Below are 23,751 nucleotides of genomic sequence, written 5' to 3'. Positions count from 1 at the left end.
GGGGGGGGGGGGAGTTTGCCTTCTATCAACCAGCTATTTTTCTTGTAGGTTTGAAAAGCAGAAAAGAAGATATTTATATTGTTTTCTTGGGAAATGCTGCAGTTATAAGGACTTTAAACACCTAGACAAGTTGCTCAGGCTGTAATTCTCACGTGCATAAACTCCTTTCATTTACAGTCTGAATGGGGTAACTTTTATTCTTCTTGGGCATGAGGGTCCAACCTTTTGCTATTCCTTGCCTGCACGAACAACATTTTATTCAGTTCATGTTGCATGCCCAGGACATGCATGTCTGTGTTCAAGACAGATAACTGCACACACACACAATCTATTTGTGTGCACAGTCATTTAATTGCCAGATTTCTGTGCCATTTTTGTACACAGACTTACAGCCTCCCATGGTAAACAGGGTTTTAGATGTTCACAGTTATATTGTAATAGGAAACACTTTGCACCCAGCAATAAACCAAAAACTTTTGAATAAATACACTAATACGTGGGTGACATTTTAAAGGGGTTATAAGATGTGAGCCTGATTGTGAACTACTGAAATCAGTCAAAGCTATTAATTTCCAAAGACCCAGAATCAGGACTGACATTACATATGTGCTTTTATAGTGGCTGCACTCAGATTCGGGTCTAGACTGGGCTAAGGTTGCAACTTCTTTGAGGTAGGATCTTTTTGTTGGTGATGTCTGTACAGTGCTTACCACTGGGGATCCTATTCTATACTACAAAAAGAGTAATAATTTTATCTTTAATGGGGTCAGGAGCAGTTTTGGGATTACTAGTGGTCTAAAATTACATGGCATTTGTCTTAACTCTTCCATTTTTCTTTTGATCTGCTCTTTCTTGACTGACTTCCTGTGACCTTTTGAATTTGACATTTCTTTCCGGTTTTCATTTTTTTTTTTAGGACCTTCTTAATAAGACTAGTTTTCTGCTGTTCCCCGTCTTCCTCCGTGTGTGAAAACTAGTTTGCTTTGCCCGCAGTAGTTGCTGCCTGCCTTTGGGGCTCAGCTGTAACAAGGGATGCTTCATGATATAGAGGCTGCAGGGGTAACTTGGTGGTGACGTAATTAGGGCTACTGGGACAGCGTGCTGACAGGACCTGATGGCACTCCCCAAAATTTGGTAGTTTAGGAAGAACCAGAGCAGGCCAGATGAGCTAGTGGCCTCTTCTGGGCTTACAATCTGTGAATCTATGGAAGAAAATCCTGCTCTTATGGACATTTTGAAACTGTTGGTCAAGGATTTGGGGGTGATATCTTTTATTCAACCACTTGTGTAGTTGGGAGAGGTCCAATAAACTGACCCCAGCGCTCTTTCCTGCCCAGGGCAGGGGGTCAGACTCGATGACCTTCCGAGGCCCTTTCTGACCCTAACATCTATGAATAAAAATGACCCCCTAAAAACTCCTTATCTCATATTTCCTGGATTATCATGGTTACAACATCACTCCAAGTACAGAGTTGTCCTTTCAGTGCAAGAAGAAACAGCTTTCACACTGTCATGATGCACTGTAGGCTGCACGCACACTTATAAAACTGTGTGATATTTGCATTGTAAAACATCAGAATCACCCGTCCTATAGTGTGGACAAAGCACAACACAGGACAGCAGCTTTTAGTCCCCTGAGAAGGAGATTTGTGGCAAGCCGCTGGCTGGAAGGATTCACGAAGGACGTATATTTTAAGGAGAGAGAAGGGAAGGTTGGTTAGAAAAGGGGGAGGAAATCAGAGCAGGAATAAGAGGGAGTCTAATGAATCTAAGAAACCAAGGAAGGGAGAAGGAGATAAAAAGAACAGGAATGAGAAAAGACCCATAGGACTGATGGCAGAGATGTAGTTTCCAGGTACATCTAAGGATCAATCTGAAATGTTTTGAAGCCTTGCCCTTCTCCTTTATTCTCCTGATAAAAGTAGCACGGCACGGTCTTCAGATGACATGGAGGAGGGGGCCGCGCCTGGCCTCTCTCCCTTGCTCTCACAGCCCCAGAGACAGGGCAGAGGCTGCAACGAAGGGGCTGGAGGGTGGTGTGGCAGGTGGGAGCGTTAAGGGAGCTGCAGGGGGTTTCATGGCCGTTGGCAGCTCTTTGGAGAGAAGCTCTCGCAATGGAGCTCCAGCACCGCGGTTGGAAGCAGTATTGCAGGCGAGAAGTTTTTGCTGTGCAAGCAGCATGATTTTAATGCTATCCTTGTTAAACCAGCATCCTGTTGCCTGGAGCCACTGTGGGGCTGAAGTGACCACATTCTTGCTGGGGGAAGGCAGGCAAGAAGGGGCTCTGGCACATTAGTGCATGTCTAAAGGCATCGATGGCGGCTGGTGCGCTGTAAGATCCTGTGTTTTGAACTGCCTTTGGCTGCATCTATTCAGGATCAGCCCAAGAAAAAGGCAGGCCTCAATGAGCAAGGCACTGACTCCTTTTACCAGGAGAATAAAAATTCTCCAGCCAGCTCAAAAGAAAACCAACGCTTCCACCAAAAAATTTGTTAAAGTTCACAAGTTTTTATGAAAAGTTGCACTTTTGACAAATCACCCTTTTCCAACAACACAACAGTGCATCCAAAAAACCTCCAGCCAGCTACAATATGAAATACCACCAGGCCTACAAATTCAGGATCATCACGGCAGGCCTCAATGAGCAAGGTACCAACAGGCGTCGACAGGAGACTGGAGCCAGTACTTTCCTGCGAGGATCCTGAAGCTGCAGGTATGGTGGTATTTCATATGTTAGCTGGCTGGAGAATTTTTGGATGTGCTGTTGTGTTGTTGGGCAAGGGTGATGTGTCAAACGTGCAACTTTTCATAGAAACTTGTCAACTTTGACAATTTTGGGGGGGAAAGAGTTGGTTTTCTTTCTTACATCTAGGATGGAGTTACCAGTCAGAAGGGAGAGAGAGTCCTCCAGAATAAATGATTGCTTGGGGAATTAGGATATTTGAGGCGATGTGGGAGGCATTTAGTAGAGCAGGGTCTTGAACTAGGGTGTCCAACATCCCACATGAATACTGCGGCGTGTAGATATTTTTTCCGCCACGAAAAATGCCGAGATTTCTAGTCTTTGTGTTGAAACCAGATACGTATTAATTTTGTGTGTGTGTGTTTGAAACAATTCTCGTTTTTTGGCCTGCTTCATATCTTCAGTTATTTCAAATAATAAGGTAAACCCATGGATATCTGGACTTAGCACTCTGCAGTGTATGGTAGAGTAAGGATGTGATTGCCATTTTATTAAATTTTTCCCTGGGGTGAAGGAAATAGGAAGTTGATTCTCTTGTAATCGGTATCTCTCTGGGTCATTGTACTTGTTAAATCCGTATATACAACGGGACTATCTAGTTACACTGAACAGATTACCTGCTGATTTGTACTTTGGGGATTTACTGATAATTGTGGATGAGGAATGCCAAACTCTTTCTGAACTGCAAGTGGAGGAATTAATTCCAACTGCACTCATTTACTTTCTAATGACAGCTAATATACTACCTAGGTCTTCATAGTTTTAGCATAGATAGCTGGAAATCTCTGTTCAGTGTTGCAATCTGGTTTTGCGGGCATTTCCACCTGTTGCTTCAATTGCACTGGGAATTACTCCTTTCCTGGTTTAATATCCTAGCCTTGCTGTGCACTCTTAATAAAGCAGCCACGTTTCACCCTCAGAGGTGGTTGCATTTCAGTGTTCAGAGAGACTGGCCTCAGCTGCATAGTTCAGATTGGATCCAAACTCCTGTAATGTCCTAGGATGTTATAATCCAGGGTTTTAGTTTGGGAATTTCTCCAGTTCAATTCCTAGTTTGTAAAACATTTTGGGATCCTTTGGGATGAAAGGCTCTCTCTCTACACTGAGGCAGTTCTGGTGAACGTAGGAGATTTCTTTTATATGGAATCAAACAAACTGGGAGGGACTGAAACGAAAAGCCAGATTCGGCCCTGGCGTAAGCAGAGCGATTCCATTATCGTCGGTGGAGTTGCACCAGGACTGAAGTTGGCTCCAAGTCTGTGTTGCAAACCGTCTGCGGGGTGTACAAAGAAAGAAAAGTACTGTACTTTGAACAGCAAACTTGTACATAGCAAAGCTACTTGCAGTACAGTATTTCTGCAGTGAACCTCAAAGGGATCAGATGAATGGAGCTGGGGGGGATGGGAGGGGACGGAGACCTGATAATATATTTCTGTCACCAACAAGAAAACCGGAACTGCTAGCTTGTTATAATTACATAACAGATGATATATTGTACAGCCTGTACCCTCTCTCCGAAAGGGTAGAGGTGGGCAAGCCAAAGAAGGCTTGAGCCTGGCTTGAGCTGAGGGGCTGGCTCTGGCCTGGCTCCATGCACATGAATAGAGACAAGTTAGGGAAGAGCCAAGCCAATGCGAATGTGTTGGCATTGCCCTACTCCCTGTTCACAGTAACTAGGTTGTTATACGTACGACAAAACTTCACGGAAGACCAAAGATTGGCTTCTCTTGCACTTGTGTGTAAATACAGGGAGGGGGAGAAAATGCGGGAGTCTTCACGTGTGGAGGGGCAGCCCTTGCATTCCTGGCATCGCCCCTGTACCGAGACGTAACTCCCGGTCCTCCTTAGCTAGCGCTGCAAGGTAAATCCTGTTTGTGCCACCCCTTTGCAGGCCCTAGCAAGGGCTGCCCCGTATCGACTCCACGCAGGCGTTCTCCGCGCAGTCCTCCACAGCGACGTGCTCCCCAGTGACCCGTGTTGGTGCAGCCCCGATGTACAGCTATGGCCAAGGATGGTACAGACTCCGAATGCAAGAAGAAGGGGGCATTCATGGCAATCCGGAGAGCACATTTAAAGCAGATTCAAGGAAGTGCTTTTCCACCTAAAAACATTACCTGGGGGACTCGTTGCCACAATTCTCTCTCGAGCTACATTTTCGCAGGAGCACCGACAAATTTAGCACCGAAACATTTAATGAGGAGGATGATGACAAAAAAGCATAAAAGTCTAGCAATATAATTTCCCCTCCCCTTTTTTCTGCTGGGGCAGAAAAAGCAGTTTATGTCTATTTTGGTGTTTTTATGTCCTTATCTCTCTCTCTCTTCTTTTTTGGCTTGCTACAAGGAGTTGTTATGAGAAAGCAAAGCTCTGGTAGTGAGTTTTACGCTTTGTTGTGAAGATTGTCAATTTAATGGCTAGTCTAATCTTCCACAGTAAAAAATCCCAAGGAACTGAATAAGCTCATCTTCTGCCCTTCCTAAACTGCACCGTTGCGGTTGACAACTGTGTTATTGCCAAAGACAGTAACTACCAAAGACGACTACTTTTTGGGCCAACTCCATGGAGGACTTCGAATATTAGGACTGAAGCTTTGAACTCGGCCTTGGATTAAGTGAGCATCCTTTTGAGTGAGGGGAGCAACAGGCTGGTGTATTTTTAGGTTACAGTTTGTAACCGAAAACTCAGTAGGACTTAATTTATTAAGTTTATATATGAATAATGAGGACACCCACAGTTACTTTAGACCGTAGAAATATTTTAGGGAGGTGATCCCCTTGTACTTCAAGGCAGAAACTGGCTATTTAATAGCTAACTACTAGATATATCAGTTGAACTGAGAGTAGCATGCTACATTATAAGGATTATATAGACATCATTGCTAATAGAGGATATTAGTGTAAAAAGTAGACATAACTTTTTCAGAACAGTTTTAACAACGTGGATTTTGTATAGCAAAGAAAAGTGACGCTTTTTGACCTTGAGAGAGCCTCTTTCTTGCTTTATTTCTGGGTGTATAATGGTTTTTGTGGCAGGCTCAGGATTGTAGATGCACCCAGTCACGAGGACAGTCCCCCACCGCTGCGAGCTCCTCTGATAGTTCAAGTGGGCGAGGTCTGTGGAATAGATGTGAAGGCTCACATCCTGCTGCTCGCCTGCAAGGGTGTCTGCACGACTAGAGAGGAATGTTGCTGTGTTACTCTGAATGATGTATGAAGGAATTTGGCATTTTATTTGCTTTAAAAAAATCCATTAAATTATACAGACATATAGCCTATATTAAAAGAAAGCAATCTAGGTTGTAAACTCAAGTCCTCAAAAGTGATCTAATATGAGAATGAAGGCTGCCTGTGCAACATCCATCTGGCCCTTTTGTGTGTTTGCAAACAATAGTTAAATGATGTAACGACATGGTATTTTTTCCACAAGCCCCTTCCTTCTTTCAGTGCACAAGATTGCCTATGATTTCTAAGAGCAGCTATTTAAGGATTTTGCTTTATCTTTGAGGTTCAACACGTGACCGTCGCTTTATTTTTACTGTGTGTTATTAAAACTCTGCTCTGAAGTGAGTTGTTCATTTTGGGCCCCTCTATGCATGCAGGTAAGGGTGTGATGGGCTCTCATGTGCCTCCTGCCATGCCACGTGTGCAGGCCAGGATGTGCAATGGTGGGATGGTACATTCAGTTTTATTGCACCCTATTGCCAGTGCAGGGAGAGCCCAATCCTGGGCTCCCAGCTGCAGGGGCACCCGATGCATCCCTAGGGCTAGGAGATGCAGCTGCTCTCAGCTCCTAACCTCAGAGATGCGTGAAAACCCCCTGGGGTGGGATATCAAACCCTGCCCCGCAAGGTCCTGGCACTGGGAGGCATGCATGTGGGAGCCCAGCGTTTACAGCAGTGGGACTTTGGATCAGGTCAGCACCCTACCGCTATCAGGACTGAGAGCTGTGGGACTCCCAGCCTCGGCTGGGCATGGTACACCCCTGAGGCTGGGAGCCAGGTCAGCTGACGGGGCTCCCGACCACAGGGGAGACCCTGCTACATGTGCAAATTAAATGCATTTTTGAGGTCTAACTTTATAGCTGGTTGGAGCTTTTTATGGTTTGAAAGCTCCTTTTCATGCATAGCTGGTCTTGAGGTAATTGCATAGTTAATTGGTTAACAGCGCCAATACCTATAATGTGTAGAGGGGGGCCTTTGTGATCGGCATATCTGTGATGCTCATAGCATCTGACACCCCGCCAAAAATATTCAGTGATTTATTTTTACAACACTGCTATTTGAAGGAGGTGGTATTGCTATGCCCATTTTACAGATAGAGAACTGAGAGAAATGATCGTGAAATTTTATCCATTGATTTTTTTTTTTTTTTTTTTTTTTTTTTTGGGGGGTGGGGGTGCCCAATCTGAGACACCAGTGACCTGAATTGTTGGAGTATTTAGCAATCGGTTTATTTGCTCAAACCACAGTTCCCACTAACTTTGGAAGCAACTCTGCAAGTCAGACCCCGGCACATCAAGTCTGGCCCCCAGAAAATAAGGAACGCACAACTGATGACTGCCTATGAAAAGTTTGGCTTAAGTGATCTGCCGAGTGTTACTTAAGAGTCCAGGGCATTGTTGGGGTGGAATTGGTTTCTCCAGGGCAACGTGCTTAACCCGGGTGCCAACCTCTCTCTTCCTACAAGCCCTGTGTCATTCACTGCACACCTTCCAACTTCTGCAAGAAATCAAGCAGGCTCCTTCACTGCATAACCCTAAGTCTTCTCCCTGAGCAGATCTGTCCTGTGCACTGTATGAGAGACATCCTGGGGAAAGAAAATGGTATATGGTTTTGAAATTAAAGACTACCATAGTGCATAGGCACAAAGAGAGGTGAATTAAGGTTACCTAGACAACAGTGATTTTGGCATCCCTTAACTTTTGACTTTGCAGGATCCCTAAAGTTCTTTTAACATAGATAAAGGCCCATAAAAATCACTGCCTACTTAAAATGCTCTCTATTAAAAGGGCATTATTTGTGTTGCAGTGTCAAGCGGTTCAGTTAGGAAATTCCATATTCACCGTCACTCACCTTTAATTCACCTCCCTTGTGCTCTGAACAAGGGAGGGGTTTCTGTGGACAAAATGAAAGACTGTAAATGTAAAATCAAAGACTCTTTTTTACATTTACAAAAAAGGGTGAATGAAAGCTGCAGAGCTGTCACCTCTTCACATTTGAATAATTCGTTTTATAACTTAACAGTCTTTTAATGGTGGGATCTTTTGTACATATTATTTGTATCATCAGATCTAGGAGTCTTAGTCAAGGACCAGGACTTTACTGTGTGAGACGCTCCAAAAATTGTAGAAAAAGGCTATCCCTTCCCCAAAGAGCTTAAAATCGAAGTATAAGATAAGAGACAACGGATTGGTACAAAAAGACAGGACATGGTGGGGAGGGGAATAAAAGGAAATGATAGTATTTCCCTGTATTGTGTGAGAAAGTGTTGGGCATCGGTGATATAGGCAACCCAGTAGCTGAGCTGCTGCTAGGTGTTTTGTGGGCACCATCCAGGGGAAAAAAAAGATAGCTGTAAGGCAATAATGAGGTTGGCACAGAGCATTTCTGGAGAGCTCCTGCCGTGCCGGATGGACAGTGTGTGGAAAAAGCATGAAGATATCTTCTTGAAAATGTAACAGGTGGGTGATAGATGGGCTGATCAAAGTCAGGAGCTGACATTTTGGTCGAGACTGAGAAATAATGGGTAGGTGGGGGTAGGCTATGCAGGGCCTTGCACATGGAGACAGGCAGCTGATGTTTGATGGGGTAGTGAAGGGGGAGCCAGCCGCGGGATGTAAAGAGCAGGGGTGACGCGGTCAGCGCAATGCGGGAGGAAAAATGATCTCAGCAGCAGAGATCTGAATGGATAGCAGCAGGGCAAGATTGCATTTGTCAAGGCCAGAGAAAAGGCTGTTGCAAAAATTGACGGGAGACATGGTGAGGCGGAGAGGAGAATTTTAGCTGGGTGGCTGAGTAGGAAAGGCTGCGTCTTGGAGATGTCATGCAGAAATGAACTGCGAGGCTTAGACTTAGGCTGGACGTGATGGCCAAGAGCAAGGTCAGAGCTGAAGAAAATGTGCAGGTTATGGGGCCTCAGTGACAGGCAGGAACGTGGTTTTGTTTGCAGTAATAAAATGAAGGACATGGGGAGAGAACATGGGGAGCGGAAAATAAAGAGCCCTTTTAGACGTGTGCAGCTGAAGCTGATGGCGAGACGTCCACGGGGTGGTGCTGGATGCAAACTGAGGTTTTAGGGCATGGACATATGCTCACGTGCAGAAGTTTTATAAAATAAGGGGGTGGAGGGTGGGGAGTGGACTGTAACAGTTAAATGTGCATCCGCCTGTAGCAATACAGCAAGCTAAATTGCCCCAGCTCTATCTTTGGATGAAGTAGGGTTAAAGTTGGAACATTTTTACTATACTTTTGATGGTTTAGGGCATAGTTTTGGGTGAGAACTAGGTTCATTAGTCTCCCCTGCCCAGGAGGTGGGGGGGCTCCTGTTTCCTGGAGTGAGGACGGACCGCTGGCCCATACGCTGGGTCCAGGGATGGGGAGGTACTTAGCCGGGAGCAGGAATTTGACCCAGCCCTGTTTTATGCCTAGTACTTCATCTGCTGCTGCTTCGGTGCATCACAGGCCCTGCCTTAGACAGCTCATGCTCAGTCATTATTCTGATACCCTGGTATAGTATAGCAACAACTTTCCTTAGGAGAAAAAGATGGAAAATGGAAATGGCAATTTTTAACAGTTGATCTCATCCAAGCTGGTACAGAATTTCAAAAGCCACATGCCGAATCCACACTGGATTTCAAAGACCTGCCATAATTTGGGGTTTACAGCTTTTCAAATAAAAGGTACTAAGTATTTTCTAAGGGAACATGTTAGTCAAGCTAAATATAGGCATCATGAAGTGCATAAGCACAGGAGAAAGCTACCTTGTGATAAAGGAGGGCAAGGTTTTACAGCATGTCAGCTCCTCCAAAGTTACTGCCCAAGGGCATGCCGTGGTAGATAAAAGCTAACTGCCCCTAGCCTCATCTGCACATGTGCTTTAATATGCATGAGCCTGTTTTAATGTGCATTAGAGTGTCACAAAAAACCCATGTGCTTTCACTAATGCACATTAAAATAGGCTAATGCACCTTTTTCTGGTACCTCACAATAGAGGGTGCCTACCTGTACATAGCAGGGAGTCTGCTCCGACATGCTGTAATTCCAGCATGTTGGAGCAGACTCAATTAATCGTCACGTGTATAAATGCCTGGAGGTACTAAACTCTAATGCACATTACCAAAAGCACATTTATTGATGTGCAGACGTGCCCACCCCAGGCTAACCTCCATTTCCGCAGGGTAAAGGTGTGTAACTCACCACTTATTGTGAGAGTACCTTACACACTGGAATTCATCGTGTTAACGTGTTTGTGTGCCTGTACCCCATGATAATTACTTGGACCGTGTTAGTGCCTCCAGTCCCTGAATGACACGATGATCCTATTGTGCTAGTTATTAAGCAAACATAATGAGGGTCAAGAACTTAATGTCTAAATATGCAAGGCAGGCAGAAGATGGGAAGAGAACTGGAGTCGGGAGCTAATTTGCACCAGCCAACATAGTAGCTAAGTGGCAGAGCCAACAAGGGAACCGAGGTCTCCTGACAAACAGCCCAGTCCCTCTCCACTGGACCCACCCAGCCTTTAATTTGGTTCAGACTTGTATATGCCCTTTGTTTATACACGTTTGCATGCCTATATCACATGTGAGGGTGCACAGTTTCTTCTAAAAGGAAAGGCAGAAAGCAGGCAGTAGCATAGCTGAGACCTGGGGGAAGAGGAGGAGAGCCACAAAAACAGCACAGCAGTCCATGCTGCCCCTTGAGCCACCGCTGTCCAAGGTGCAGAGGGCCCTGAAGGCAGGGTGGGTTGGTACCTTAGAGACTAATGGGCTCAGAGAGGCCTATGCTTTCATAGACAACAGCCTATTTTTTCAGATGTAGGGGGTTGCTTGTGCCTTCTGGTTGTCTTGAGAGTAACACAGCAACTACCTACTTGTCCACCTCCTATTCTTGGCACCTCCTTTGACCACTTTCATGCTTATTTTGGCCTAAACCTCCCCTGACCCCTTTGACCTGAGAGAGCCACCATTTCTTGCTGCTTCCTTCACGTCTTCCATTTTTCAAAAGTAAAGTTGCTGCTCCCCGAGCAGTCCTGATTTCAGTTCCCAAAATTCCCCCTGACTGGACCAGGACGGTTGGACTGGGACCCATCTTTAAATGGTCACCATGCCCTCTTGCAAAAACAACTAACATTGCACATTGGGAACAGACCCGATGCTTGACAATTTCTCCATTACAGTATGAACAGGGCAACTTGGAAGAAAGTTTTCCAAGCCTCACAAGACTTTGGCCTGAATGGTAGCGGAAGGCTCAAGAAAGGTGGTGAGAAGTTGCTTGCTTTATCTTGCTTGTCCTCTTAAATCAGTGCAGAAATATAGATGAACTTGAACCAAAATCCCCAACTCAACCATCTTGATCCTTGAGGAAGGTTCAGATCTTGCTCGTTTCTGCACAGAACCCTAAACTAATGCTGAGAAAAACGTCATCCTGCTTTTGTCTTCATGAGTGTTGATGATCTTATTAATCTCTCTGGTGATAATGGTTAGGCAGATTGTCTGCTGTGAACATTGGTAATTATGTTAATCATAATCATTTTTCGCTACTTCACCTTATCTATTTCTTGTATCCACCTGTATCTCTCATTATATTCCTATTTCTTTTACAGTGGTGCTGACTTATTTCTGTCACCCAATTGGGGCATCATTATGCTAGGTTCTTTTATAAGCTTAGGAAAAAGAAAAGCCTCTGTCCCCAAAATCGTACAAACTAAGTAAACAAGGCAAGGTGGAAGAGAGGTAGTATTGTCCTCATATTGCCAAAGGGGAATTGATCCACAAGAATATTAAAAAACTTGCCTGAGGCCGCACAGAAAATCTCTGGCTGAGCTCTGAATTGAACCCAGACTTGACTTTTTGAATTCCAGTTCAGTGCATCCTTGTGATCTTAGGGGAAGACGCTCTCTGCCACCCTTTCCTGGCGAGTCCTGGATGCAGGGCTGTTGAATGACAATGAAGCTTCATGTGCACCACTATTGCTGGGGTTGCTAACTGAGGAGTGAACCCTGCAAGGCTGAGACCTGCCACACTTGCTCCCCAACTGAAAGTAGTGTAGCTGTGTCAGCAGTGCTACCTGGCCCACCCACCAAGCCTGTGCTCTGTGTTTGGTGTGGGACTGAACAGGGTACGTCTCAGCTTGGTACTTGTTCCAGAGTTGGGTGGGGTATGCATATCTTTAGGGTATGTCTGCATGGCACAAGGCAGCCCTGTGCAGAGATGCCCTGTATTTGCCTTGCATGCACTTGCTTCTGAAATGTGGCCATGTGAATGGCATTTTGCACATGAGCTACTTAGCTCAGGACTGCGGGGCGAGGGCATCCACTGAGAACTTCTTACAAGGCTAGATGTACACCTTGCTGGGGTCGTTTGACCCCAGTGCTCTTTCCTGCCATGGCAGGGGGTCGGACTAGATGATCTACTTAGGTCCCTTCCAACCCTAGAAACTATGAAACTATGAGACAAAAGTTTGATGGAAGTGCTCTGCTTACATGGAAGGAGCAGCGAGGGGCTCCTATTGTGTAGGGAAGGGCTCAAAGCCCTAGTGACACAGCTGCACTCATGGGTTTCCATCAGTCACCAATGCATCTCTGCAGTGTAGTGACAGTGCTAAAATCCCAATCGCTGGGCAAGGCGCAGACCCTGATCTGGCAGTGCGATGCAGAGGTGAAACGTGTTACTACCCAGCACCTGTTCAGCCCTGACTGGGTTTGGAGCCTGGAGACCCCAATCTGGCATCGTGGCTAGAGGTGGCAGTACGGTGAGAGATGATACAGAGGTGGCGTTGCAGCTGGAGGTGACAACAAGGTGAAAGATGATGTCCTTGTGAAGAGATGCTACCCACACAAGCTTGTCCTTCTCTTTGTTGGAGACAGACCGGCCACATTGAATTTCTGAGCTCTGATACTTGCCTAAACCCTGGCAATAAACTATGAATGAGATACACCAGAGGGGAAAAAAGGGGGACATGAATTATCAGAGGAACAATTGTCCAGCAGACATGTGTGCTGACATCTGGGGAAACTGAGGCACGGACTACTACCCAACTGACTTACTCAAGCCAGCACTATTTGGCAATTTTTAAAGGAATCTTTATATAATTGAATCCATCCTTTGTCATTAGTGATAGTGCATGGGAGAAGGGTTAAAAGCGTCTTTAATCCCAAGGCCATCCTTCCTTAAACATGTTAGCCTGCCTATATAGCAAACACTTCAGGGCTGAATAGAATAGAAGTACCCGGAAGATAGCAGTGCCAGTTTTACTCCTGTGAGGACAATAAAATGTTTGAGTAAAGTTTAGTAATCAGCTTGAGGTATTTAAAAGGAGGATAGCTTTCACTTGAGAGCAGACCACCAAGCTCTGTGAGATTGTTGTTACCTGTCGGAAAGAATCCTTGACCAAGGGATCCCTTTGGACTCGGTATGATATTCAACAAAGCATGTCTATTTGGAGGTGCTTTCCTGCCCTGGATCAAGCCCAACATCCCATTTCTGTTTAATACAATACACAGCGGGAGTCTAGATTCTAAGGAAATACATTCTTTCCAAGTAGTTGTCGAAATGGCTGAGTCTAGGGAAATATACAGCAATAGTTGTAAGCTGAAAGTCAATCTGGGGATGTTGTTCTTAGGAGGATGAGTAATTTATTAACAGACTTGCATATTCCTTTAATGATTCCAATGAGAGCAATGCAAACGGTGATTGAGTCAACATGCATTTTGGAATCGTCTTTTAATTTAATTAAATTTCCATCTGTAATTTGACCAGGCTGGGCCTGATCCTCATCTCATTTGAACTGGTGCAGCTCCCTTGAGACTTATGCTGGTTTACTCCAGCTGAAGATTTAGTCCATTACTTGTTTTTGGTTAAATGTAATCTTCAAACTATTATTGATCAGTGTGCATTGTATCTGTGAGAAGTAACCAAGCAAACCCAGCAGGGAAAATTGTGGGTAAAATCTTGCCAGACTGAAGCCAATTGGGATTTTGCAGTTGACTTTGATAGAGCCAGTGTTTCACCCTTTTACTTTTCCATTTCATTATTTTTGAGAACTTGATTAACTTGATTGATAAGAACTTGACTAACTTTACTGGCACATTGCAGTCTAAAGACAACATCTGTGCCAGATGCTCCAGTGCTAGTCTGCATCTGAAATTTGCTTCTATTTTTTTCCCCTCTCTCTCCAAGGTTTACAGGACTTGTCTTTCTGGCTATAACACTTGCTGGAACTGAGACTTTCTCAAACCTCCCAGCGAAGCAGTTCAGCGTGTACTATGAAACAACCTCTGAATTCCAATGACTGCAATGCTTAACTGCCCAGAGGGATTTCGTCCTCAAATTTAAGTCATTCAGGAGATGGTAAATACATGCAAGAGGTAATTTAGGCAATGCAATATACAGACTTCTCCAACAAAAATCCCACCAAATGTCTTTCATCAAGTTCTTCAGGTCTTGGCCTTTTTTTTAAAGTGGATATAACTTTCTATTAAATTCATGAGACTATTATAATTTGGCATTCCAATTGCAAAAGTACCCTGATTCTCCAACCAAGGCTGCAACCAATTTTGTTAGGTGCGGTACTAACTTATAAAAAAAAATGAATGAAAGCGGTTACAATCTAAGAATGCAAATGATTTAAATGGGGGAGAGGAGGATACAGTCCAACAGGTATCCTGTTATATTTTTGTAATAAAATGATAAAGGAAGAATCAGCTATACCCATCTGCCCGTCCACATGCTCATCATTAACTGGGTCATTTCTCATAGGCATTGCAGCAGAAATGGGTCTCGAGAAGGGATTTGAGGAAAGATTTAGAGAGGGATTTGAAATGTTTGGCCAACTTTCCCAGTAACGATTGTTAACCTGAGACGTCTAACTCTTGTATTTGTTATAAGTTTTGATCATGCATCGTTCCTTGGACATAAGCTCCACGCATGGTTTTGAATGTTGCTTTATGCAATTTATATTTGCCTGTTCTACATTGTAAATATGAGTTTGGATGCATGTTAATACAAGTCATGCTTCATTTTGGCTCACAGTAACGATGCGTTCTCTCTACCTGTGCCCATATGTCTACGTCTATAGCTACATAGGCCCATCTGGGGATCCAGCCTTCGTACTAGTTTTTCATTGAGTTGCTTTACCAAAAATCTGGAATTCTTCGAAGAATGAAATGCTAAAATATAAATCATTTTGTTTTTCATAACTGTCAGCACAAGAACTTTCTTGGATAAAGACATAAAAAATTATCTCTGGTTGCTGTATTTCATCAGATACTCACAGGCCTCTTAAAGTCACAGGCAGCATTGCATTATCTCATGGTTACAGCTTTTGCTCAAATTCTTTAACCGGGTTTTTTTGTTTGTTTGTTTTTTTGTCTGAGTAATAGGAAAGGGGGAAAAAAGTTACTTTGCCAATATTTCAGCCATCATGCAGCATAACTTTCATATCTATCCTTTCCCTGTATCTCTGTGTGATGCAATGCATGTGGCTTCCTGACAGCAGTTAGGTTCCTGGATAGCATTTAATTGAAAGGATCACCTGCACCAGCTAGAAAAGGTGACTTTCAGAGTAAACATCCAGACATCCACAAAGCATCTTTCTTAGTGGTATTGTTCTCATAATTTAAACTATTTTCTTTTAAGTGCTAAAACTTCTAGGCACGGGACAATGTGTCCAAGATTTCGATCCTTTGAAAGCCAGACCACTGACAGGTACTTGTGAACAGCGTGGAAACTATAAATATACCAATCACCTCCCCAGGTGCTGTGCATTAGAAACAGATGCACCTGCAGTTTTAAGGCTGAAGACATTAAATCAGTCGTATCCTCAGTACCCCCAGGATCAGTTTTCAAAAGGTTATTGTCCAAGTGTAACCAGTTGAAAGCCCCTCATGCAATCAGATTGCCATATATGGTCCTAAGCAACTTTTCCCTTCTTTTTTTCCTGTAAGCGGAATAATGGAAACATCCATTTCTCAAGAAAAGTTGGAAGCAAAGCCCTCCATAGAGCATACTGCACTCTATTTTCTTTCCCCCCTATTTGCCTGTTTATATTTGAGTGGGTGTCACCATTTGAATCAAAGGCCAGAATTGCCAGTATGATATGGAAACCCAATGAATAGCCTTAATATGTATCATTAATCCCACTTTGTGCCTGGAATTGCCTTCATGTTTAGCCAGAATGGGCGAGTTTGGAAACAGGAGACAGATTTGCTGCTTTCATTGAAAACCTTATCATGTGCTGATGGCTCCTGTAGCAAAATAAATAAATAACTGGAGTCCCTCCAATTAGAGTTGGCCAAAGCACTGAATTGTGGTTAGAATTGTTCCTTCTGACATAATTACAGTATCAGAGTCCCTCATTCATTGGGAAATATACTGTCAAACAGTAAAATAATTAGCGTGGATTGTAAGATCGCCATTAACATTCTACTGACTAATTAGGTAATTGTCACTGGCACAGCAATACCTATTAGGGAGCGTGCAATTTGTGGAAGAAGCTTTGATGGAACAGACTGCAGGTGCAGATGGGCTAGCAGCAGGACTCTTACACAGTGTAAACAAAGGTATTTTAATTAGCCATGTGACCCTGATCATTGGTCAAAGGTAGGGATTGTTCACTCATCTCCCCACTGCTTACTTCCTTTTCTATTTTTCAGGTATGATGTTGTAATGCTCCCTCCCCCCCATGTTAAATTCCCTAAAAGCTCAACTGCAATTGAATCCAAATCTTGATTTTTGCCATTTAATTCGAGTCTTGGGTAAATGAGCACTATGTTACATTTATCTGAGAAATTCTGTGTAGTTTCCAGGCTGTTTTCAGTTTGTAAATCCTAATTTTTGACGCACGACCTTCCTGCTAAAAGGATGTTTATGAGCTGGGAGAAGCGTATCTGATCATCAAGCCTGTTCTGCAGTGTGTGCACCCTCATCCTATGCCGAGTTATGTTTTTAACATGACGAAAAGAGAATTGCAGCTGGTATGATAGAAATTGCACCATTTGCCAGTGAATTGAGGGTGTAACCCAACACAAGTCACAGCTGAGATGAATTTAAATTAGGCAAATAGTGGTCATAAGAGAGCCAGTCTCAGTTTATGTGAATTACATCATAATCACGGTAGGGGAAAAAAAAATCTATTAAGTCATCTATTCCATTTGCTATGGTGGGATTGCTGCATATATTAGATGTTGTAGGACCAGGTAATGCAAACAGCAATCAAGGCAAAATGAGATATAAGCTCACTAACATATCTGTATTTCATCTCGTTTACTGGGCAGGAAATGAAAAGCAAGTACCCAAAATAGTACTCTGGGGGAAAACACTTTTGTACTTCTGTTCTTTATATTGAGGGAGCCATAGACTGTTTTTGAATGAATTATTAAGTTCTGATTCTCAGGAAAGTTATCACCTAAAACAGTATCTGTTTAACTGATCTTCTCCAAGCTGCATGTAGTTATTTAACCTCCAGTCTGGCAGACAGTTATGCGTATGCTATTTTATTATACCGGTAGTCCTGTTGAATTCAGCAGGATTGCATTTTTGTTGCATTTTGGCTGTATATTGTCTAAACAACGGGGCCCAGGTCTGCAGTGGATAGCTCAACCTGCTACTCTGATACAAATAGTAAAAATAATCTTTTCTCTTCTTTTTAGTCTTGTTAGTGCTGCAAAAAATCACAAAACATTAGGAGTAAGATTCAGGCATACACATCCTCTAGAACTGCTAACGGAGGTCTCATCTGGTACATCCATGCATGCATGCATAAATGCATGCCCAAAAGCTTGCTAAGAAGAATTTTTCCAACTATTTTGGTTGGTCTAATAAAAGATATCGGACTTACCCAAAGAACCTTGTCTGCCTATGTCCTTAGACCAACACAGCTACAAACTACAGCCCTGCATACATACCACTAACTTCAAGCATGAAAATAGTTGTAAATGCAGGTAAACATACAGAAGGTAACAAAGGCAGAATGTGATGCTATATCTCTCCTACTCTGATGCATGAATCTGAATATGAAGCATGACTTTTAACTTCTCAGAATCCAGGTTTGCATGGTTAGACAACACAGGTTTTTTTACCTAGAGCATGAGCAGATTGGTGCTGGAAGCACTGGGAGAAAATACACGTTGAATCCTACAGGGCCATTTTTATTGCCACCTTTGAGAGTAAATTCACCGAGTAGAGCTTCCTGTTATAAACCACTACTAAGCTACTAAAGTACAGGTGCTATAATACCGCAGTGAGGGTTATGGTATAAAACCCCACTCAAAATGCCCTGTATGCAGTTCTCAATAACTCCTCATTTCACAGCTGCCGCTGGACAGATTCAAAATTGAAAAATGTGCGACACTTTTGGATTACGCACTCACAGCCAGAGCTACGATATGACCAAACTATATTCCTACCCTGCTTGTAGTCTAAATATATATACTGTGATGTTTTTCCTTTAAAAGCTCACCATCTAAAAATATGAATATTCATCGAATCAATAGTAATAAATAAACTTCTTTTATTATCAGATTAAGTACCTTTGGCAATACTCTTTCATTTCAAGAGTCAGCTGGCTTATGTCACGACTTTCTGATGAATGCGAGTGTGTTTTCCACTTCTACCAGGCAAGGACTATAGAGACCTTATTGTCTGCGTGTGAAATAATGTATACTTGTTGGTTAATGAGTTCCGCCACCAGGAGATAATCCTCAAGTGACATTATGCCTGTCTGTGTTAAGAAAGAAATAAATAAAGGCTAAAACGAATGCAAATGCTAAACGTGCATTATAGCTCTCCTCCTGGTGCTGGGTTTGATTAGGAAGCCTGTTGCTTACCGTAGTTGGTAGATTCGCACATTAATAACATTATATGGGGATAATGTCTTTCTAAGCTGATACGGAGTTTAAAAGCTGGTACTTATTTTGCAATCCAGATTCAGTCTACTGGTCAGTCCTGTCTGGATTACTGCTACATTATGTAATCTGGTTTCTTGTATTTCTTGTTATGCAGTTAACATGTGGGACTGAGTTTTCCAGTGCGGTTTGGTAAACCTGAATTAATGAGGAAAATAAAACCCATCATAATAAATCCTATCTGAATTCTGAATGCCTTTCCTATGTAGTACGAAATGTGTAAAACCTAAGTTTTAAGGCCCAATTAAGCATATGAATAACTAAACTTGCATACTTTGGTCTTTCAGGGTTAGCCTGATTTGAAAATACATTAACTGCCTTTTCTATTCCATTTCAGTACTGTCTGCATGCACTTTCATCAAAGCTGAAACTCCTTCTTCCATAGCACATCTTGTTGTCTCCACTGCAAAACTTGCTGTGGAAGTGTTTTAAGAATGAGTGAAGGATTTATGACCTAATAATGATGCAGGTAACTAATAAACCAGCATACAACTGCTAATTGCCATCTTGCACCAGAAAAACATACTGTCTTTCGTTCAGTTTCATGTCTTCACTTCAGAGTATTCTTGATGTGATATAGGGGGGCACGCCAGTTTACTTTGTCCAGAAGCTTGAAAAAATAGACTGTAATTTCATTAGAAAGTTGCACGTGTTGAACAGCCTATGCATGTGTGTTAATAGGTAGTATGAATTTCATTTGTATTTCAGTCTTGGGAAAAGTTCAAATTTAGAAGCAAATAGCTGGAATGTGCGTATTAAAGACATGCCCAATGTATATCACAGACAATATTATTTCTGGTAAAATGCATGATTTTGGCATGAATCCAATTGTGTCATTTGTTTAGATTCCTAGGCCTTGTTCATTGACACAAATGTGGTGTCAGTCAAGTATACATCTTAATTTGAAAATGAAAGTGAAACGCTGGATTTTTTTTTTTTTTTATCTAAAGAAAATATAGACCAGGTACAGATGTTCAAAAAGGCTGAGGCAGACGTGATCTAAGTTTTGCATGTTAAGTGCCGTAGGTTGGGTCGGGAGTAAACAGAATAGATATCGCCCTTTGGTGGAGGGGGTGATACAGGCTGCCTGTACTAGGCACGGCCAGCAAGTTGAGTGTGCTTGCATGCTTCCCAGCCTAGCCCACAGGCTTCCCAGGTCGTTTGACCCCAGTACTCTTTCCTGCCATGGCAGGGGGTCGGACTAGATGATCTACTCACGTCCCTTCCGACCCTAGAAACTATGAAACTATGGAGATTCCTGAGTGCAGCTAAATGGCTGAGCCACACCAATTGTGTGGTGGGCACAGGCAAGCATGCCCCGTCCTTCTGCCATGTCACCACAGACCCTCCCATGCACCCAACCCTAGGCTTCCAGAAGAGTCACTGAGCAAAGCACCCACCATCATGATTTGCATGTGCCTCTGTGTCCTGGCCTGCCTGCACCTCACCAAGCAGGGAGACCCAAAGACTACTCTTCCATCATCCTGCAGGGCATCGTTGACCACCGGTACCACTTCACCCATGTCTTTGCTGGCTGGATGGGCAATGCCTATGATGCCTGCGTCTTCCGCAACTCCCCACTCCCTGGGCTGGTAGACAGCAGGTGCTACGCTCCCCACTTTCGTCATCGGCAATGCCACCTCATCGCCAGGGACCTGGGGTGCAGGGGGATGCAGTGCAAGGAAGAGTTGTTCCTTAGTTTAAAAAAAAAGTCACAGCTGCCAAACACTCTGTGTGTTTAAGAAATAAAACTGGTCGAGCATTGCCCGTCTCCGCTCGGTTCCTCTTCCCAATGAACACAAATCAGCAAAACTTTGTGGGGTGGCAGGGTGAGAAAGAGGTGGAAGACGCTGGAAGGGGTGGTTAGGACGGGGAGGGGAGAGGTTGTGGGGTCAGGGGGAATGCTGCAGGGGCTGAACTCAAAAATGCAAAACCCTGAAAGGGTGGCACAGGGGGCTTTTCACTTGGTGCACTACTCCCTGAAATCGGGAGTGAAGAGCAGGGGCTTCTCTGTGTAGGAGCTGGGCAGGGGGTGACCCCAGACCCACTGTCTGCATGAGGGAGATGTGGAGCAGGGGTGGCAGCGCTCCTCCCTGGCCAGCATCCAGGGGTCCCTCCGATAGGACCCCTCTTCCTGTTGCCCCTGGAAAGAGTGCCTGGAGCAGGGCATGCATGCCATGCCACTGGTGCTGGGAGGCAGCCTCTCCCACCACTCCCAGCCAGCAGCATCCCAGCTGTCTATGGGAGGCAGTGCTGGCACCAGTCAGGGGTGTCATGGGTATATGCAAAGTGGTCCAGGACCCTGTTCATAAGCTCCCTCTCCTGGCACTGCGACTCTCAGCTCTGCAGCCGTGGGTTGCCTCTTCCAGACAGCGGGTGCCCATCTTCACCCCCAGCTCCTGCACCTCAGCAGCCCTGACCATGTTCCATCACCTTCACATCTTGAGCCTCTCCTTGTGCTGGTCCCACAGCTCTGGGAGTCAGCGGCGCATGCCCAGAGCTCAGCGGCGGTGACCAAGGCTTGCGGCATCTCCTCCTTGCTTCTTCGAGTCCTCCTCTGGGATTCTCTCCTGTGTTTTGCAGCTTTGCTTTCAGAGGTGGTGGGGGCTGGTCTGGGACTGGGATGGGGCTGTGATTGTGCGAGGGGGATGAGGGAGCGGTACAGTGACTGCCTGCACTGTGAGACTTGGAGCTGCCCGGCACCCACGAACTTTCCCCAGGGACCGGATTGCAGGGGAAGGGGAAAGTGCTGCGGTGCCACTTGCCAGCATCTCCAGGTGCATGGCGCAGGAGTCATCCTGGCAGCGGGACCAGATCATCTGAGATAAGGGTTCCCACATGGGACTCCTGCCACCACATCTGTGCCTTTCTTGGACTGGGAGGCAGGGATTGGGGTTGTTTTGCAAGGGGGATTTTTTCTCACTCCTACTGCACTGTGGTTCTCGTAGATAGCTGAGTGTTATCTCCTGTCCCTGACCTCAGCGTCCTCTCTGCCACTTAGACCTGTGGTGCTGCCAAGCACCTGGGCTTGTACCTATTTCTTAGACTTTGCTTGTAGATCTTAATACTTACTACGTGCTCGCAGACCTTTCCACAAGTGCATGGGGAGAGGGGGCTCTGGTTCAGCACCACTGCTGTGACCAGCTGCAGCAAGGCTCTGCTTTTCTCAGGAGTAGGCACGGCACTGCAGCCCGGGCAGGGAGGTGTCAGTAATACAGATTGATGTTCCTGTAGAAGGGCAGATGGGCTGATAACCACCTGAGCCCAAGAAGGGGAGCAGGGCTGGCATCTCTGCGTTTCCCCTTGTCCTGGGTCCCTGTCCCTGCTGCATGGAGCAGGGATGACCCATAACATCCTGGTTGCACGATGTCCTTGCTCGTGGCCTGAGTCATCAGCAGAAGTATGGTTCACCATGGGTCCTGTGGGTCATGCTGCAGCAGCAGCCACTGCACTGAGAGTAGGGCGGGCTGGGGGTCGCTCTGGGTAGCTGGGAGAGGGGCAGCGAGGTGTCAGAGGAGTGGGAGGAGAACAGCTCTGCAAGGGAAATGCGTGTTAACGGAGCTCTTAGATGAGGATCAGGAAGGGGTGGGGGGAGCTCTTGCAAGGTGGACAGCATGGTGGAGAGCCAGACTCCAGGTTTGGGGTCTCAATTTCCGTGCTGCTGGAGCTTTCCCCCATTCCTGTGTGCCGTGCTTCCTGCTCTCAGCTGTGTCCAAGAAGAAGTCCAGGGAGTTCAGTTCCAGCAGCAGGTGCACCTTGGCCCCACCAATAGTGCTGTAGGTGTGCAGGGTCTTGACAGCCCTGTCCTTGACAAGGAAATAGGACAGCTCCTTGTAGAGGGGCATAGTTTGCTTCTGGGCTCTAGACCTTTTGTTGGCATTGTGCACGTGGTTATGCTGCATTTTCATCCACTTAGCCCTGGTGTGGCATTGCAACTGCATCTGCTGGGCCATGCACTTAAAGGCATCCCTGTTTCAGCATCCTTGCTGAAGCTGGTGCTGGATGTCCTCCTCACCCCAAACAGTGATGAGATCCTTCATCTCCCTGTAGTCCAAGTCGTGTGACCATGGTTGGGTAGTGGATGACGACAGGATGGGGTCATCCATGACCCATGGTGGCAGGAAGGCTGGAAGGGTGGATGGATGGAAAGAGCAGAGGATGTGTGAAGGTGTATACGGGCCTGGGCCCTGCTCCCACATGACTGGGGCTCTCCTGGTCAGGCCCCCCCACAACCTCGAACTTTCCAGCGGCTTTCAGCAGACACCCTGTGATTCTGGCAATGCCCCGTGCCATGGCCTGGACATCTCTACCTGCAGCATGGAGATAGTTGGCCATGCCTCACCTGCCCCTGGGGTTTCCTGCTTGTCCTGGCTTGGATGCTCACTCAGTATTCCCACCCCCACCTCAACTCCCCCTGGCCTATTATTCTGGGACTCTAGCTGTGGGCCAAAAAAGTCTTGCATCACACCAAGTGCCCATGGCCCATGTATCTGCTGGCAGTGGCCACGCTGTGGAGGTCACAGGGTTGTCTCTGTGCAGACCCAGTCCCAGTGTTTTGCCCCCTGCCACCCTGACCCACTAGAGGCAAGCTAACCACACTGGCTTCTGCTCGAGGGGGAAGGGGAAGCATGCTGGGGCCTGGGTGGCAGGGTGCCTGGCTCTGGCTACTGAGATGTGCTTTGTAGGTGCCAAGACCATGCTGCTGCAGGGCTGTCCCTGTGCATACAGCCAAGGGGGTCCCAGAGTAGGTGCCAGGGCCAGGCTCCCAAGGGGCTGCGTCGACACATAGGGGTTTTCCTGGGCTCAGCATTAGGTCTGTGTGTACATCATGGGGTGCTTTGTGATGGGGTGGGAGGGGGCACAACCCAGAGACGCAGGTGCCCAGGT

At 45.3% G+C, this 23,751-nt stretch overlaps 1 long non-coding RNA gene across 2 annotated transcripts in view; it reads left to right on the top strand.

The window, feature by feature from the left end:
• The window catches only part of LOC109301433, a 55,397-nt gene extending 35,919 nt beyond the window's left edge, over positions 1-19,478 (top strand). The window contains exons 2-4 of one of the 2 annotated variants that reach the window (XR_002098531.1): positions 6,248-6,341; positions 14,141-14,328; positions 19,202-19,478. This is a non-coding gene — a long non-coding RNA (uncharacterized LOC109301433). The remainder of the gene's footprint in view (positions 1-6,247; positions 6,342-14,140; positions 14,329-19,201) is intronic. The other variant, XR_002098530.1, reaches the window with a different exon arrangement.
• The last annotated feature ends 4,273 nt before the right edge of the window (positions 19,479-23,751 follow it).

The sequence above is a fragment of the Gavialis gangeticus genome, unplaced genomic scaffold (assembly GCF_001723915.1).
Source record: "Gavialis gangeticus isolate Ggan-Ray unplaced genomic scaffold, GavGan_comp1, whole genome shotgun sequence".
NCBI lineage: Eukaryota > Metazoa > Chordata > Crocodylia > Gavialidae > Gavialis > Gavialis gangeticus.
The sequence above is the reverse complement of the archived record's forward strand: the minus strand, read 5'-3'. Positions and strand labels throughout refer to the sequence as shown.